Source organism: Neophocaena asiaeorientalis, unplaced genomic scaffold, assembly GCF_003031525.2.
Source record: "Neophocaena asiaeorientalis asiaeorientalis breed wild unplaced genomic scaffold, Neophocaena_asiaeorientalis_V1.1 scaffold180, whole genome shotgun sequence".
In the NCBI taxonomy this organism is placed as follows: Eukaryota; Metazoa; Chordata; class Mammalia; order Artiodactyla; family Phocoenidae; genus Neophocaena; species Neophocaena asiaeorientalis.
Genome location: NW_020173697.1, coordinates 1,465,397 through 1,484,987, shown reverse-complemented (window position 1 = coordinate 1,484,987; position 19,591 = coordinate 1,465,397). Strand labels below are relative to the sequence as shown.

Here is a 19,591-nt window from a genome sequence, read left to right as displayed (position 1 = left end):
AAACCTTCAGCGCTCCAGGTGACATGAATCTGAGCACCATATGTCCTAGAGTGAGTCTAATAAATCTGGAAGCCCCACGGCCTATCTGAAATCACTCGTAATGGATTGAAACACCCTATGCAACCACCTTTGTTATGTGCTCTCGTCCTTCCCACGTGTTAAGCTTAAGGTTCAGACATGTAAGGAAATTTTAACTTACCTCTCACAATCTCTCAGCCCTTACCAGTCACTAACTCATTCAACCGGCTGTGCCAGCTCTGGGCTAAGTTCTTGAGGTTCCAAGATAAATGTGAGAAAGATTCTCTCCAGTATCCGCCTGGAAAAGGAATTCATCCCAATTCCTCACTATTGTTTGGAACATATTTTATTTCCATATTCACAGTAATAGTTTAGGAATACATTCAGGAGGCCCTTCACCAGCCTCCCTCCCTCTCCTCTTTCAACTGATCTCCGTTTTCTCTTCATTTATTCCCTGATCGCTTTATTTTCCCCTCCTAAAAGTTCACAGTGCCTCCTAAGGACCCCACAAATCACAAATCAGATTAGCATATGAATCATAAACCAGGGAACTTTCTCTCAACCATCTGCCTCAGCTAACCGTCTCCAGCTACACTGCAAAACCAACTTAAGTAGTGTTTTCCTTTCCTTCCCAAAAGAGATGGAAACACAAACATCCGTCACTGTCCCTATTTATTGCAGAGATTTTAGCTAACCAGAATTTGATGAAATTTTTCCTGAAGATTTTAGTCATTCCCTCTAAAAATATGAATCAGGAACCTTCACCATGAGTCCGTGTACTGTGCAAGCTATAGACTCCGCAGAGAAATGCAAAGGAAGCCCAACAGAAGCCTTCTTCGGGTCAAGTACAATTGAGATGAATATTTCACCCATTAAACGTAAACATCAATTAAAGCAGGAAAGCACAAAAAAACCTACGTTAAGAACCTCCTCTTAAGTATAACATACAAATGGACATTTATTCACCAATCTTCTAATGCAAGAGAGGCCAAAGCTGTCCCTTCTGCATTTGGGTCCTCGGATTGGGATAAACTAGAGATGCACGGACCACATCCACATTGTATCCATCGTGAGTCCCAGCTTGGGCTCCTTTAAATTGGAATGAGAACCTAAAGACACTTGGAAGCTATCTTCATGCAGTCATAGAATCCTTCCGATTGTTTTATGGTTTTACCCGATCCTTTAGTATTACTTTGCTCACATCTAATTTGACAGCAATTTGTAAACAACTCCATCTTTCAAACTCCTCAAATTAGTTTTGACACGAACAACAATTCTTTTCATAACACTATTTCACCAATTCAAGTGATATTTCATTAAATTACATAATGACAATTTTTAAAAACTAGCACAATCCCCTTTGGGAAGAAATGCACTGCCTTTGAGACACATGTAACTTAACAATTGTGAGCCAGAAGTTCCAGGTGTATTCGATGTAGCCTGTATTCGGCATAGGTCCACCATAATATGAATGCCATTCAATACGTTTACAGAGAGACTAGAGAGGGATGTTTCACACAGTAAATTGAACAGAGATTCAGACCTTGCTGTCAAAAACTCTCAGTCTCGTAAGTGACAGGAAAAGCTCATGTAGCAGAGGTAGCTGCATTGCTGACTTTGCACAGACGCAAATCACCCGGCTTATTGGGCTCAGGTCTGGGGCGAGGCTCTCCCGTCTGGGCCTCATCCCTGCCCAGGTGCCCCAGTCTCCTGCCCTCTGTCCAGGGGACTTACAGGTACCCAGGCTGCTGAGTGGCCAGGGTCTTATAGTGATGAGTCAGGGCAGGGGGGGCAGCCTTGGTGACCTTTCTCCTGTCTCTTCCACTCTTGTGCGCTGGTCCTATGGACCAGTTCCCACTCCTGTTTGCTAGCGGTCACTTCTGTTCCCTTCCCTCAAGCCCAATCTTGTGTAGTCTCTCTAAACTGAAAAAAAAAAAAAAATCAGTCCTAAAAGAAGCCTCTGGGGTTTCCTTGAATCTTGGCGTCTACGTGGCTGGGGGTAGGGAAGAAAATGCTCCCCAAGGAAAAATAGAAGATGGAAAACACAGTGAACAAAGGGAATACTTAAGTTTTAATCCTGCCACATACAAATAAACATTTCAGCTCAAAGAGACTAAAACATACCTGAGATTTTACTAGACAGCATCCGTTTATTTTGTACCCCTTAATGACTTTTAAAATCTTTACATGGAGTTCCCTGTGTCCCAAAGTCCTGGCCATTCTAGTCCTCCTATGGTGGTAATAACTATTATTTGGTCCTTTAAAAAGGAAAAGTAATGACTTAGCATCTAAAGGTCACGGAATTAAATTTGTTATTCCATTCAACACTAATGCAAGGTAAAATATAACTTCAATGTCATAATTGCAAAGGCAGGCCATTACCTAGTTAATACCAAAGCAAGGAGCAGAATTGGGGTTCGCCCTCAAAACCATTAGGCTAATTTCTCTTAGCCGGAAAAAGTAGAAGACTTTATGCCCTGATGCACAAGTGGCTACTGTCATTCTCTGAAACCACTTTTAAAAAGAAATAAAGGGGGGCTTCGCTGGTGGCACAGTGGTTGAGAGTCCGCCTGCTGATGCAGGGGACACGGGTTCATGCCCCGTTCCGGGAAGATCCCACATGCCGCGGAGCAGCTAGGACCGTGAGCTAAAAAAAAAAAAAAAAAAAAAAAAAAAAAAAAAAAAAGAAATGCAGGCTCTTCCCAACGGGAATTTTTATTAAATACGAGGGCTGACAACTCTTGTTATTATTTAATGTAAAATTTAATTTTTTACTGTCTTCAAAATGCAATGGTTATTCAGTAAGGATTGCATATACGTGATAGAGACTAATTGCTGAGCACAGAACACTCAGCTCTTTATTCAATCAAACAAGATAACAGCCATCAATTTACAATTGTTACAGCTCAGGAAACTGTATAGTCTAGAGCTTAACCTCATTACAGAGCTTCTCAAGAACAAACATGGGTTTCATTTATTTGTACTTAGAAAATCAAAATAAACCCACTAAATTAGCTAAACTTAAAGTTTCCCTACACAGTATGAAGCTATCAAAAAAATTTCATGTGTATTTATAGTTCAACAATTGAATGTTATACAATTATAATTTACACTTTTAAACTGGAAAAGAAAGGTCTGTTCTTAGAGATCACTCAAAACAGAAAAGGAGAATATGAAGCAGAAACAAGAAAAGCCTAACTTTACCCTTGACAAAATTCTCAGATATCTTACCCCCAACCACAGTGTCTAAGGAACGTTATCATACGCAGTAAGATCAGTTCAGTGGTGGTAAAACGGGCACGGGAAGACAGAATGACCCCGGCTACACATCTCGTTTGAAGTCAGCAGATCTTACTTCCCCAAAGTAATTGGCACCTCCTAAGGGAAAAACATCAACAATCACTTTTTTGAAACAGTAGCAACAGGTGTGATTGCTGGTGGCCAGAGCTTCTCTGGATTGAGTCTGGCACCAAAGAGAAGCATCCATGGAAGGCTGGGGACAGGTCTGAGGAGGTTTATACAGACCCCCCACATTTTCAGGAAGCAGGCTATCAATGAGGCAGGATGGAGGAAAGATACTCAAGCTCACCAGCAGCCCTACAGCAGCCAATTCCTGTTGGATGCAGACAAATAAAGGCTAAAAGAATTCACTCACGCGCTAAATTGTGTGTCATAAAGTGAATGCCTACCACACTTGGTAAGAAGAATGCACCTTACTCAAAGATAAATAATAACTCTTTAAAGGAAATAGCATATTAAAATATTACAAGAAAGGGCTTCCCTGGTGGCGCAGTGGTTGAGAGTCTGCCTGCCATTGCAGGGGACATGGGTTCGTGCCCCGCTCCGGGAAGATCCCACATGCCACGGAGCGGCTGGGCCCGTGAGCCATGGCCGCTGAGCCTGTGTGTCCGGAGCCTGTGCTCCGCAACGGGAGAGGCCACAACAGTGAGAGGCCTGCGTACCACCAAAAAAAAAAAAAAAAAAAAAAATCACAAGAAAAAAGGAAGAAAGGCTCAGGAATGGTCACCAAAATCATGCTGCTATACCTTTTTATAAATTCTTTTAAAAGGTTAATGACGTCATTGACTCTGTAAAACAGTATGAAATGCTGAACGTTCTGAGATTAGGAAAAATGTTAAAAGACAAGACAAGAAGATAGAAAATAAACAGCAGCAGTCAGGATATAATGAAAAAGAAGACGAAAACCAAAATGAAGGTCACATTGAAAGCAACACAAAGGAGAAGGAATATTCTGAAAATATACAGGGACACAAAGATAAGATTGAGAAAAAGGAACAAAGTGAAATTAAAATGAGCAAAGTTAAAAAGTAGTAGAGTGGAATGACATGGAGGATAAAGGAGCTCATAGTAGTATTCCTAAGGGAAAAAGTTAAAATAACATATTTCAAAACCTAAGAGATACAGCTGAAGCAGTGTTCAGAAGAAAAGGCAGACTTAAATTCTTACATCAACATAAAAAAGAATAAAAATGAACTAAACATCCATATCCAGTTCACAAATAAAAAATAAAACAAAGCTAAGGAAATATTAATATGCATTTGAAAACTTAATGATTTAGAAAACCTAAAACTATAGTGCAAGGGCTAGTTTTTTAGAGCCAAAGATAAATCATTAATAAGAGATATAGCTAGGCATGGAGACAGATAAATTAACTCGTAAACAGTTCATTGACATTTATTAGAAGAAGAATACACAAACTCTACATATTTCAAAACCTAAGAGATACAGCTGAAGCAGTGTTCAGAAGAAAAGGCAGACTTAAATTCTTACATCAACATAAAAAAGAATAAAAATAAACTAAACATCCATATCCAGTTCACAAATAAAAAATAAAACAAAGCTAAGGAAATATTAATATGCATTTGAAAACTTAATGATTTAGAAAACCTAAAACTATAGTGCAAGGGCTAGTTTTTTAGAGCCAAAGATAAATCATTAATAAGAGATATAGCTAGGCATGGAGACAGATAAATTAACTCGTAAACAGTTCATTGACATTTATTAGAAGAAGAATACACAAACTCGGAAGCAACCTAAATGTCCATCAACAGATGAGTGGATAAAGAAGATGTGGTGTTTATATATATGTATATATACATACATACACACACACATACACACACACACACACACACACAATGGAATACTACTCAGCCATAAAAAAGAATGAAATAATGTCTTCTGTAGCAACTTGAATGGACCTAGAGATTATCATACTAAGTGAAGTAAGTCAGACAGTGAAAGGGAAATATCATATGATATCACTTATACGTGGAATCTAAAAAAAAAACAAAAGACAAATGAACTTATTTACAGAACAGAAATAGAGCCACAGACATAGAAAACAAATGTATGGTTACCAAAGGGGAAAGTGGGGGAGAGATAAATTAGGAGTTTGGGATTAACAGATACACACTACTACACATAAAATAGATTAAAAAACAAGGACCTACTGTATAGCACAGGGAACTACATTCAATATTTTACAATAACCTATAATGGAAAAAAAAAAAATAACCTATAATGGAAAAGAATCTGAAAAAGAATAGATATACATATATGTATAACAATCACTGTGCTATAAACCTAAAACTGACACAACATTGTAAATTGACTATACTTCAATAAAATAAAATGTATAAAAATGGGGAAAAAACAGGAATTTTCAAAATTTAAATGATCATAAGAGATTGCTCAATTCTATGCAAATACAGTTAAGATTATAGGGAAAATGGATGGTTTTTAACAAAATATAAATGACAAAACTGACCTCCAAAAAGAAAAAATCTGAACCAACTATATTCGTTTTCTATCACTACATAACAAATTACCACAAACTTAGTGGCTTAAAACCACCCAGAATTCTCCCACAACCTCTGGATTTCAATCCAGCATCTTTCTGCAGGGCCTCTGCTAAGATCTCACAAGGCTGAAATCAAATTTTCGGCCAGCTCCATCTTTACCTGGAGGCTCAGCCAGGGAAGGATCTGATTCCAAGCCCCCTCAGGTTGTAGGCAGAACCCATCTCTCTGTGGTTCGGGGACAGAGCCACTACTGTCTTGCTGGCTGTCGTCTGGACATGACTTTCAGTAACCAGAAGCCCAGCTCGGGCCCTTGCCCTGTGTTCCCCTCCCCAGCCCTCTCGCAACAAGGCAGCTTTCTTCTTCAAGGCAAGAATCTCCTCAGACTTCACAGCCCTACACCTCTGTCTTCAGGAAGGGCAGAGTCCCCTTTTTGGACTCACTGGTTAGGTCGGACCCTCCCAGGATAACCTCCCTTTTTATTAATTCAAAGTCAACTAAATTGGGACCATAATTATATCTGCAAAACCCCTTCACCTTTGTCATAAGGTCACCTTCACCTAAATCACAGACGTGAAATCCATCACAATCACACACCTTCCTACACTCAAAAGGCAGAGATGATACAAGGACTTGTGTACCACGGGGTGGGGATTTGGGGGCCATCTCAGAATTCTGCCCACCATGCTGCCCAATGGCGATAGAAGAAACAGAGAAAATTGTCAAAAAGCTATCCCCTCTGAAAAATAAAGCACCAAACCTCATTAGTTTCTTCCAAACCTTTAAGGAACACTTAGGGCTACAATGTTTATCAAAAACTGTTCTCTAATAACAGAAAAGAAAGAAATATTTCCAGTTGATGAGCTAACTGGCGTAATATTGATAACAAAATCTGACCAAGACAGCACAAATGAATAGAAAAGTACAGACGTATTTTACTTGTAAATACTAGCATTAAAAATAATAATTAAAGATTACACAACAGAATAACGATTCAAAGCCTAATCCACCAAAATAAGTGCAGCTCTAGGAATTTCCCCATTAATTTATTTAATATCATTTAGGATTATTCTGATGATACTAGGCAATTCAATTAGACAAGATAATATAAGAGATATAAAAATTGGAAAGGAGGACAGAAATTTTGCATGAATGGCAAATAATATCACCATATATCTACCTGAACAATTCAAGTTGAACCAACTGAAAAACGACTATAAATAAGAAATTCAGTAAGTTGCTTGGGTAAAATGTGTGTGTGTCTGTGTAAATATACAGGAAACAGTAGCCTTTATGTATGAAAACAACCACCCAAAGGAAGACACCATTTACAACAGTAAGGAAAAACCAACTTGGAATAAACTTTAATGTCCTAGACCTCCATGAAGAAATGTTACAATGCTACTGAGGGACACACAAAATAAATGAATAAATGAAAATTCATAATGAAGATAGTTCTCCCTAAGCATACTCCTGTATTTAATGCCATCCCAGTAAAAATGATAACATGAAGTTTTTTTGGATGGGGGAAGTTAAACGGGGACAGCTAGATAAACTGCTTCTAGTTCATAAGGGAAAACAAATAGAATAACAAGAAAACTTCTGGGGAAAAAATGATAGGGGGCTAACTTAGGTAATCAAATACAGAAATTAGACAGAGATACCTATGACACAGAATTTAAATAGACCCAGATAATATGGGAATTTAGCATAAGATAAACATTTCAAATCAAGAGGAAGAGAGTGGATTCCTCAGTAAATAGTGTGGAACAACTACTTATCTAGGGGAAAAAAAATAAAGATGAATCCCACGTGTGAAAAGACACAGGTACACAGATATTTATCTCAATATTGTTTTTATTGATGAAAAATGAAAAAAGATTAATATCCATCCTAGGGGACTAATTAAATTAATCACTATGAACTACAGTATGGCCTTGAAAAAGAATGCAACAGGTGTATTTTTACTAATATGGAATAATATCCAAACCTATCATTATTAAGTGACAAAAAAGGCAAGGTACAAATATATATGCAAAACTAAATATGGAGAGAAGATAAATTTTGTTATATATATTTAATAATTTATATCTATAACATGTCACATAGTACAAATGTAAGCACTTATGCGATAAAATGACAATATTAATTTCACATGCAGACAATTGTCACAGATGTATTCACATATCCAGGAGATATTAATTGAGAGCCTACTGTCTGCCAGACACTGAGAATATAATTGTCAACAGAAATGACAAGTTCTCTGTCTCGTGGAATTTAGTCTGAGAGACAGATCATAAATAAATAAGTGAATAAATAAACAAGATAATTTCAGATGTTGCTAAGTGCTAAAAGGAGTCCAGCCAGCCAATATTACAAAGTAGGAGCCTCAGAGAAGAGATGGTTAGATCTGGCATCATGTTTTTAAAATATTTGCATCTGTACCCAAACTAGAAGGTGGGGAATGGGCTCCAGTGTCTACTGGTCCTCAACCTCCTACTCCTCCAGCCTTGAGTGTGTCTGATCCAGCCATCACCAGAGCAAATGTTCCATGTGTTACAGGACCCACAGATTGTCAGGAGAAACTACAAAGCAGTGACACACTAGTGTCCCAAAGAAAGGGGGTTGTTCCCCGGGGCCCTGACCCCAAGCCGGTCCCTCGGTCCCCCTGCCCTCACCCTTGTTAATTTCCATACTCTTGGTTCCCAAGACAAGCCTGCAGCACATTGGCAGAGAACCTACAGTTCTAATTAATAAGCATTTTCCACTTTCTCCGCAGTTGTCTGAAAATACAGAAACCTCCTGGGGTGTTTAATTTATACTCCTGAAATAGTTTCCTTGTCTCCTTAGAAGGGTACAACTCAATCTCATTTTGGAAGCGTACTCTTTCCCACTTAAGCCACGTCTATATAAACTCTATATAGACGATGCTTTGTACAAATGGTTTTGGTAGAAATAAATTCAGTCTTATCAAATGTACTCATTAGAAATCCTTTTTATGCCAAGGATGATTCTAAAATACTTTCTATACCTTCTCATTGCTTTTATGAGACAGCTATATTAAAAAACAAAAACAAAAAACCTCTCCTTACTTCTGAGCCTGCAAATACCTCGAAGCGTAGTTGCATTTTGTGTCTAAAATGTGACAGAAGCCTTTTTATGGCACACCGTATACCTTCACATACACAAGAAAATATCTGGAGTTGTTCCTGTGGGGTTTCTTCCCCTACAATGTTTGGCCTAGGTGATATAAAAATAACCATTCTAGTTCAACATGCCCAGAGTCGATCTTCCAAAGAAAATATGAAAATGACTCTAAACTCATTCAGAAACTCAAAGATAAACAGAAACAGCTGCTAAATGTCTCACAAGCCAGTCTGAGACTCATTTCAATTATCCAACAACAGGTACCTCAGGTGAAACAGAGCATTTTCAAGTTAAATTTTATGTCCATTGGATAGAGGCCTGGCAAGTCTAAATCCCTTCCAGTTGTTACTTCCTTTATGTCTGATGGCATTTTCCTAATTCCCTATTTAATTTTATTTTAGCTTTTATAGATAGCTGTAAAGAGAGCGGGATATAACAATTTACACAGCATTCGGTATCTGTGTTCAGGTCAATTTAACTTCCTATTGAAATCTTTTTCTAACGTTGAAATTTTTAAGAATTTTTGTCTTTTTCTGGTTGCCATTTTCCCTAACAAGAAAAATGAAATACAATCTAATGACTCTAATGCAAGTCAGTTTACACCCCCGCAAAAGCTCAAGAGATATATGTTTAGAAAGTTACCTAAAAAGCTCCATACAGTTCTCAAGCCTGTCACCCAAATCCCAATGACAGTACTATACAGAGCATGGGGGTATATGCACGCATCGACTTTAGAGGTATAAGGATTTGATTTTTACACTTTACATCAAGATCAGCAACCTACAACACACCAGGACCCTGTAAGCTGACCCCACAACTCCCTCCCTCTCTTCAAACTGTGAGAGGACAGTTGAGAATGCAATCCCTACCTCGTCGCTACACATTCAGACTTGCATGTTGCCATAAGCCTGACCCCCCGCTTACACAGGTCAATATGTGGATACATGACAAGCATCCCCTGGAGCCCACACATACCAGAAGAATAAAGCTGGTCCCCTCGGGTAATATTAACACATGACCACTATTCTTGAGCACCTATTATGTGCCAAGGGTGCTCTGTGATTATTCAATCGAGTCCTTACAGCCATCTCCTGAAGCAGACACGTTAGCCCAACTTTACAGAAGATGAAAGTGAGACTCAGGAAAACGTAGGAACCTGCCCAGTTCAAGACCTACTGCCAAATGTCCTCTGCTCTGTCCTGAATCATGAAAGCGTGTCAGCTTCTCAAGATAAAAAAAATATCACGTAAATGCCATTATGAACCTTTAAGAGTGCTCACATTTTTTATTCTGATGACATTTCTTCATTTTGAATGTTTCCCCTCAAATTTCAACACTTATCAACTGAAGCTTAGAAGACCGTTTGCTTTTCCAAAGTTTCCGACGTAACGGTCTTCATCTGAGTAGCTTTTGAATGATGTGCTTCACACCCCCAGACACTCAAACCCTGGCTGTTCAGAGAGATTTTTTTTTTTTTAGTTTGATTGGAGTATAGTTGATTTACAATGTTGTGCTGGTTTCAGGTGTACAGCAAAGTGATTCAGTTATACATGTACATATATTCACTCTTTTTCAGATTCTTTTCCCATATAGGTTATTACAGAGTACTGAGTAGAGCTCTCTGTGTTATACAGTAGGTCCTTGTTGATTATCTATTTTATATATAATAGTGTGTACCTGTTAATCCCAAGCTCCTAATTTATCTCTCTCCACCCCCCAGGTTTCCCCTTTGGTAATCATAAGTTTGTTTTCAAAATCTGGGAGTCTTGTTTCTGTTCTGTAAATATTGGGTTGGCCAAAAAGGTCATTCGGGTTTTTCCATAACATCTTACAGAAGACTCGAACGAACTTTTTGGCCAACCCAATAAGTTCATTTATATCATCTTTTTAAATAGATTCCATATATGAATGATATCATATGATATTTGTCTGACGTACTTCACTTAGTATGATAATCTCTAAATCCAACAAGAGAGAGCTTTCTTAATGTGGACTCTTTGGTTTACTGGAAGACAGAAACCCAATTCCGACTAACTTAGAGGAAAGGGGATATTGGACAGGACACTCAAATAAACAAACTGTGAAAAAGTCAAGGAAATGAGTGAGCCTCTGGGAGGCTGGCAGGACCCTTTCCCTGAGCACCTGGGCTCTGCCGCTCTCTGAAGAATACTCCTTCCACCCCTCAGGCATGGCCACTAGAAGCTCTCAGGTTTTCATTCTCTGCTTCGCCACCAGAGAGGTAATTCCAATTTCACGAAATCCCAAGGAAGGATTTCAGTTAGCGTGACCTGAGTCCGGTTCCCACCCCGCCACTCGGAAGGTAGGATGACTGACACCCTGACTCAGGGGTGAAGGAGAAGCACATGCTTGGGTATTTCCCTAAAGGAAAGAAGTTGTTCCCCTACAGAAAGCCAATTTTAAAGAGTTTTTAAAGAACTTTCATTTCTTTTTAGCAGATGGTGAAGCCAGAAAATTTAAGCAATAGACTTAAAATCTGGAGGCGCACAGAAATAATAGTAAAAAACGAACACTTTGCTTCTACTGTATCTTCTAAGCTATAGAATAATGACTTAAGGGAAATGAGGGATTGTGTCCTTAAACCATAGTATTTTTACCTAAAGAAGCACTCTTAAGATGTTCCAATCCATTCTTTCCTCCCCAAGAATTAATGTTTCAGATAAACCAAAAAGGGATATATCTATTATGTCCCACCCCAATCACTGCTTTTAGGAGCGTAGTGTTACTGCAAATATAAACGTCACGTCTTAAAAACAGGATCTTCTGAACAACGTACCCTCTGAAACCCTGCCATCCCCACCCAGACCTCTTGAAGCTTATCAAATGCAAGATAGCTTGGGCACGATTTGTTTAGACTGACGTAACAGAGCATTTCTTACTTTGAAACAATCTTAAGCAGATGGCTCAGAAACAAGAGCTTTCCCCTTGAGACTAGAAACCAACATATCCTCAATAAAGACTGCAGAAGCATTTTCCAGTTTCTCCTTTTATTATGTTCTGATCAACAAATAGAAAAGGAGAGTCGGGCAAGGTCAAAATAAGCTGTTCTTTTTTTCTCCTAATCTCTAAGAATAACCTCAAAACCCAGGTTTCTGAGAATAAAGCAAAGCAATGGTGTGCATGTGCCCTTCCATTGTTACCTTTTTTAGATCAAGTCAGGTCGAAAAGTACAGTTTTTATTACATCCAGCCTAGAAAACGAGTTTAATGACAGACACGGCCCTTTGCAATATCTACACACTAAAGCTTTTTAGGTTATCAACTAATATTTTAATTTCTAGATAGATGGTACAAAGTGGTTGATTGTCTAGTCCTAAGAAGTTTTTCAAACATAACCCATCCAAGTCACACCACACACTTAGAAAGTTATTTTCCAGCCCCAGAAATTTAATTTCTTATTTATATATGCTCTGTACTTTTATCATCAATCACTTCTTTATACTAAACCAGTTACAAATGAAAATAAGCTCAAGATAGCTTATTCCCTTGAAATTGTATTTGAATATACTAGAGAGCATAGCTTTTATTAGCAGCTAAATGGAAGATTATCATTAAATAACTGAATTGTTTGGAATTAACCTTACTTTATATCAATAAACGAGTAGTTCATTCATTTATTCAACAAATACTTACAGGGCACCAACTGTGTGTCAGGCACTGTCCTAGGTGCTTAAGATCCATCTCTCAATAAAACACACAAAGATACTTGCCATTGTTAGGGAGAGAGGCCGATAAATAAGAAACATAATGAATCACTTTGTCATACAACTGAAATTAACACAACATTGTTAATCAACTATACTCCAATATATCAATAAAATGAAAAGTTTAAAAAAAAGAAAGAAAGAAACATAATGAATAAGTGAGTGAGAAGGTGTTAAGTGTTGGAGAACAGAAGCAGAGTGGGGTGAGGAGGGCTGACAGTGTGCGGTGAGAGGGTGCTTGGGGCCAGAGGCTTTGGAGCTAAGACTTGAAAGAGATGACGAGCTAGCCATGGGGAGTCTGGGGAGAGAATTCCAGACAGAGGGACGAGCCGGCACAAACGCCCTAAGACGGAAGGGTGTCTGGCATGTCGGAGGAACAGAAAAGAGGCCAGAACTGCTACAGCAGAGGGAGGGAGGGGCAGAAGAGGACGAGGGAAGATTAGAGGGAGAGCAGGCTTTGGAACTGAATGCACTGATACATTTCTTTTTTCTTAAATTTAGGTCACCATTTCCATGTAGTATATTATGTTCCATCCTATATTTGATAATGTTCCCTTACTAACCTCCTGACAACCGATTTCTTACTGAAACTAATTCGTATTCCATATGGCTGCTGTAATTATATGATTCCATTCAAATTAACATTCTCTGTGCCGAAACTCCAGTTTGTGGCTGGTATTGAAAAGTGATTAAAAAAGAAGGCAAGCATTCAATTATTCATTCAATTTGAACTACATGATGAAAAAAACACACTGTGCTCATTCACGGGTGAAATAACCCTGCTTTAAAATATTTATGTTGTCAAAAGAAGGCATGTTATTTGTAAATCTAAAACGTTTCTCCAAGAATTAGATGCTTAAGTATGACAATGCCATAATATTTTTAAAGAATATCATCACATCACGCTACCAGGAAATGTCTTTTAAAAATATAAACCACATCTTTCGGAACAAATATAGGATTTGAGAAATGTCACAACAGTTGTGCTTTCCTGAAGAAAGCATATATCCACTCTGTTACCCAAACGTACCTCCCTAGTGTGTCAGGATATGCATCCCTCTACTGAAACAGACATTGCTATTGAAGATTGAAAAAAATAAAGAAGTATGTGGTGATATCCATGGTATAAAAAAACAAAACAACTCTTGTGGGATAGGGAGGGTGGGAGGGAGGGAGACGCAAGAGGGAGAAGATATGGGGATATATGTATACGTATAGCTGACTCACTTTGTTATACAGCAGAAACTAACACACCATTGTAAAGCAATTATACTCCAATAAAGATGTTTAAAAAAAAACCTCTGAAAGTAGAGACAATTGAGTTGGTGTGTTTATGGTGAAAGCAAGTTGGCCCTGAGGTCATAAGAAGCGGGACTAAATGGAGAAGGTCTTAGGGCCCCTACATAAGCAGGAGTATAAGCATAATTGAATGAGATGATCACACTCAACAAATATTTATTATCTAAACATGAAGCGAATCATTACGCACATGCAAATAAGTCACTTGATTCCTGTGGTCATAAGCACTGTCTCTACTTGAAAGAAAGTTCCATGCATTCAGAACTTTGAATCTCCAACAGTGAATGATGCCTGGCATACGGTAACTGCTCGCCACCCTGTTTGTCGACTTGATTCATGAATTACCTGAAAAGAGAAGTACGGGATGGAAAGAGAGTATAAAACAGGAGTCCTAACAAATCTAGGTGAAATTTGGAAAATAAATAGGGAACACCAGTCAAGGGGTAGGAAAGACGAAGGGGAGAATTTCTTTAGAGAGAAAAATTTACAGCAGCAAGCCCTGAGGAGGGGAACTTGGTCCTTTCTAGAGAATCAAAACTAGACCAGATGGGGGAGGAAGGGGAGGGGAAGAAAGGAGAGAGTGATTGAGGGACAGTTAAGCAAAGACGAGATAATGCAAAGCTTGGGAATCTTTATGCAGGAGTTGTAACGCTACCCTGGCAGCAATAGAAAACCACCGAAGGATTTTAAATGGAAGCATGATAGACTCAGATTCATGCTTTTAAGTGATCACAGTGGCAATATGGAGAAAAATAATAAATTCTAGGATTCCTTTTTAATACTGATGTTAGCATTTTCTAAAAAATCTGGACAGACATTTTCTGAATTGGACTTAGCTATAAAGAAAAATTTCTGAGGGGGAGAATTTTAAGAATTTGGAGTAGGTTACCGATAGAAGGCATAACATTTGCTTCATTGGTGATGGTGGTGGGCAGAATTCCAAGCTGCCCCTCTTCCCTGGTTTCCTCCTACACTTAAGTTATATTCCAGGGCAAAAAAGTCATGGCAAATGTAATTTCTGGTCAGTTCACACTAAGCTAGGACAATGACCCTGGTGGGCCTAAACTAATCACAGGGGCCCCTTTATTGATTGACTGATTGAGACTCAATAAATTAATATATTTATTGAGTGAATACTCTTACAGAAACTGTACTACTGCCTTTAAATCTATTTTGCTCAGTTAATTCTCACAACTCAGTAAGGTCTTTTTTTCTTTTTTCCCAGCCAAGCTAGACCATGCTCTTTTTTTTTTTTTTTTTTAATTTTTATTGGAGTATAGTTAATTTACAACATAGGAGCCCCTGTAAAGCAGGGAGTTTTCCCCAGCAGGAAGCACAAGAAGTCAGGAGATTTAAAGCCTGAGAAGGGTTCTATGTGAGGGCGGTTAGCCGTGGCTAAGATGGAGAGTTCCCGGAAAAAGGAACTGAGAATGGGTCTGGGAGCAGCCCTGGGCATCCCCAGCAAGGAAACGGGCCCTGGTCCTACAGCTGTCAGGAACTAAATGAGCCTAAAGGCAGGTTCTTCCCCAGAGGCTCCAGATAAGCGCTCAGTCCAGCCACCACCTGGATTTCAGCCTCGTGAGATGCCAGGCAGGGGACCCCACAGAGCCCACAGGACCTCTGACCCACAGAAACAGGAGATCATAAATAAATGTGTGATGTTTGAAGCCACCAAGTTCTGGTAATTTGTTACACACCCATGGAAAGATCTTTAAAAACTGTATTACAGTGACCCTCCAAAGAGAATTAGAATTTCATTTTTGTGTGTCTGTTTGGTTATTTTTTTGCCCTACCTTGGAAAGGAAGGCAACGAGGATTTATTTAACTTGCTATTATGGCTGTCCTTTGTCACGATCCCCTTGTCCCACAAGAGGGATTGGCCACCTCACCAAATGATGAGAGAAATGCGGTCCCCTTTTCATGAAAAATAAACACCTGGGCCAACCAATCACTCTCTCCCAGCTGCAGATGGTAGGAAAGCTTCTCTGCCTTGACACTTGCCTACCTCTGACACTTGATTACACACAGGAGTCCTGAACATTCTCGGCCCTCCGGTTTCCCACCACTGCATCTATTGTCTAGTTACTTTCAAATTGTCTCTCTTTAAAATGCACAACTGGGACTTCCCTGGTGGCACAGTGGTTGGAAATCCACCTGCCAATGCAGGGGACACGGGTTCGAGCCCTGGTCTGGGAAGATCCCACGTGTCGCAGAGCAACTAAGCCCATGCGACACAATTACTGAGCCCGCATACCACAACTACTGAGCCCACGAGCCACAACTACTGAAGCCCGTGCACCTACAGCCCATGCTCCACAACAAGAGAAGCCACCGCCATGAGAAGGCCACGCACCTCAACCAAGAGTAGCCCCCGTGCGCTGCAACTAGAGAAACCCCGCGCACAGCAACGAAGACCCAACGCAGACATAAATAAATAAATTTATAAATTAAAAAAAATAATAAAATGCACAGTTAATAAAAGGAAATAATCTCACAAATATTCAGGCTGTTTGATTCAATAAAGTTTTTGATAAAATTAAAATTGTACTTAAAAAATTCACTGTATTTGATTTAAAATGTCAGAAGAGACTGAAAATAGAACCAAACAAAACAGGTTCTTAGGGTGGACCAACTGCTGTAATAATCCCCAAATCTTGGTAACTTAGCATCAGTCATGCAACTGCTACACTTCAGCCCTGGGAGAGAAGGAAGCTGTGTGCTCTGCTCCACCCCGGTTTCCAGACACTCAGGCCCCATCTGCCTAGTGACTCCACCACCTTCTAGGGGCTCAGAGGCCTCCTCTGTATCTTCTGCAATTCATCAGGCTCTGAGGGAGAAGAGAATCATGAAGGGGAGAAAGGAAGTCCCCGCTTACTGACTTGAGCCCAGAAGTGATGCACATCACTTCTGTCCACATTCCACTGGCAAGAAACAAGCATACAGCCCCTTCTGAATACCAAGGAGCTGGGGATTATAGCCTGGCAGTGAGCCCCGGAAGAAGTGAGCATGGAAATTTGTACATCCTGCACTGTATCTCCCACAATAGGATGAGATAAAATCTGTGGGTGACCTGTAAATTTTTATCACGTGTTAGAGTTCACCTCCACCACGGATTTGGAAGTATGTAGTCCAGTTATTACTGCCTGATGAAGCACCCCAAAATCTACAGCATAAAACAAGCATTGTATCAAATTCATGGATTCTATGGGTCCCAAATTCAGAAAAGGTACAAAGGAGAGAGCTCATTTCTGCTTCATGGTATCTAGGGTCACAGCGAGAGGCTGAAATCATTTAGAGGAATCTTCATCTACATGCCCAGCAGTTGATGTTGGGTGTTGGTGAATACAGCTGAGGCTGTCGACCCGAGCACCTACACGTGACCTTTCATGTGGCCCAAACTTTCTACAGTGGGGTCTCCTCAAGGTGTCAGATTTCTTACATGGCAGCTCAAATTTGCAAAAACAAGTGCCCCAGTGGACAGGCAGAAGCTATGCCTTTCATAACCTCAGTCACTTCTGCTGTCCTCTACAGGTCTAAGAATTCACAAGCACACCCAAATTCAAGGACAGGGAACATAGTCCCACAACTCAGTGGGGGGGTACCAAGGTCACATTGTACAGGGGCATGTGCAATGGGAGATATTGTGGTGTCTAAGTTGGGAAAATGCAACCTCCCATATGTAGTATCTTAGAATCCCTGAATTTCAGTGTTTGAAAGGATTGTGTATCTAATAGAACAGGGACCAGCGAACTATGACCCACTGCCTATCTATGTCAAAAAAGTTTTACTGAAATACAGTCATGTCTCTTCTTAGCAAAGTTTCTTAGTTGCAAGACCATATAACCCACAAAGCCTGAAGTATTTACTATCTGGCCCTTTACAACAAAGTTTGCTGACTCTGTAGATAAACTGTTGACTTAGTAGGTGGGCACTGGAGTTAGATCACTAGGATGCATATCTCTGTTCTGGATGTGGCCAATTCTGCAACTTTGGACAAGTTAGCCTGTAGGCTGCCATGTTCCCACCTATGTAACTGGGGAAATAGTAAAGTCTGTCATTGAGTTGTGGGCATTAAATGAAAAAGAGCACAGTAAGCATTCATAAATGCTAACTCTTATTATTAGAATTACCTAAAATATCGGCTAGATCAACTGTCTACCAGAGTTACATTCTTGTCTACAAAATGTCATCAACTGTGGATTTCAACACACCTAGCAATACAGGAAGCCCATTTCGTCTTTAACCAAGCTGCCTATTACAAATTTCCTCCTTCCACTGAGTTGCAATCTGTCTCTTTATAGCTCTATCTTATTAATCCTAGTCCTAGCTCCTTGGGATTCTATGAACATCACTACCAAATGTTAGGTTCTTCAGATATTCGAAAAGCACTTCTCTGAATTTTATCTTATTAAGACTACGAACCTCCATTCTTCCAATTGTTTCTTTCTAAGACACAGTTTGCATCCCTTCCCCATGTTGGTAATTCTCTTTACAAGGGAATATAAAGCATTTTCTCAGAAATTAGCATAAGACTTCAGGTAGATAGGTCAAGACCTTTAATCCCTAAACTCTCCATATTTTGCTGGTGATGTGTTTTGTGCTACTCAGTCTTTTTTCTACCTTCTCCTGCTCTGGAAGAGTTGATTTTTGCAGGTCTGGGGACAGGTCCTTATATTTACCCTTTTTATGTTTAATCTTATATAATAGCTCCAGCCTCTCGGGATCTTTCCAGATGTCGGTACTGTAGTTTAGAATGTTCTCTGCCTCTCCCAGCTTTACATGATCTATGCATAGTTTTGATGACTTGACCTAAAGCCAAGTTGAAATTGATACCATGAGTAGTCCTGAACTCTCAGGAGTTAGAGCAACTGAGTATTAATAGTTTTCATAATCCATTTGCCATCCCCTTGGGATTCCATTCATCCCTGTTTGTTCACCAGTCTTACTTAGGGTGCCATTCCTCTTAGTGAAAGAAGATGGAAGCAAATGTAAGTTAAGACATAAACATTTCTCTTTCTCTCTTCCAATATTTCACTTTAAAAGAAGCTGTGTATCTGCACTTGTCAGGGTTCTCCAGAGAAACAGAACCAACAGGGTACATATATGGAGGGAGATTTATTGAAGGGAATTGGCTCATGGGATTGAGGAAGCTTGGTAAATCCAAAAAGCTGCAAGGTAGACCAGCAGGCTAAAGAAGATGCAGGGAAAGAGTTGCCTTTCAAGTTCAAAGGCAGGCAGTCTGCCGGCAGAATTCCTTGTTGCTTGAGGCAGGTCAGTCTTTGTTCTCCAAGGGCCTTTAACCGATTGGATAAGTCCACCCACATCACGGAGAGAAACTGCTTTACTCAAAATCCACCAATTTAAATGTTAATCTCATCCAAAAACCATCCTCATGGAAACAGCCAGAGTAATGTTTGACCAACTATCTGGACGCTCTGGTGCAGCCTTTGACACATAAAACTAACCATTACAGTATCTAACTCTTTTTTTAAATCATTTTCTTGCAATGAAAATAGCTTAAAATCTAGCATATATGAAGCCTGCATTTATGTTTTGATAATTAACCCGTTTACAGTAAGCAGCC

General features: G+C 39.5%; 1 protein-coding gene across 1 annotated transcript in view; it reads left to right on the top strand.

Annotated features, from left to right (window-relative positions):
- The window catches only part of GALNTL6 (polypeptide N-acetylgalactosaminyltransferase like 6), a 1,130,106-nt gene that overhangs the window by 1,028,996 nt on the left and 81,519 nt on the right, over positions 1-19,591 (top strand). The window lies entirely within an intron of this gene.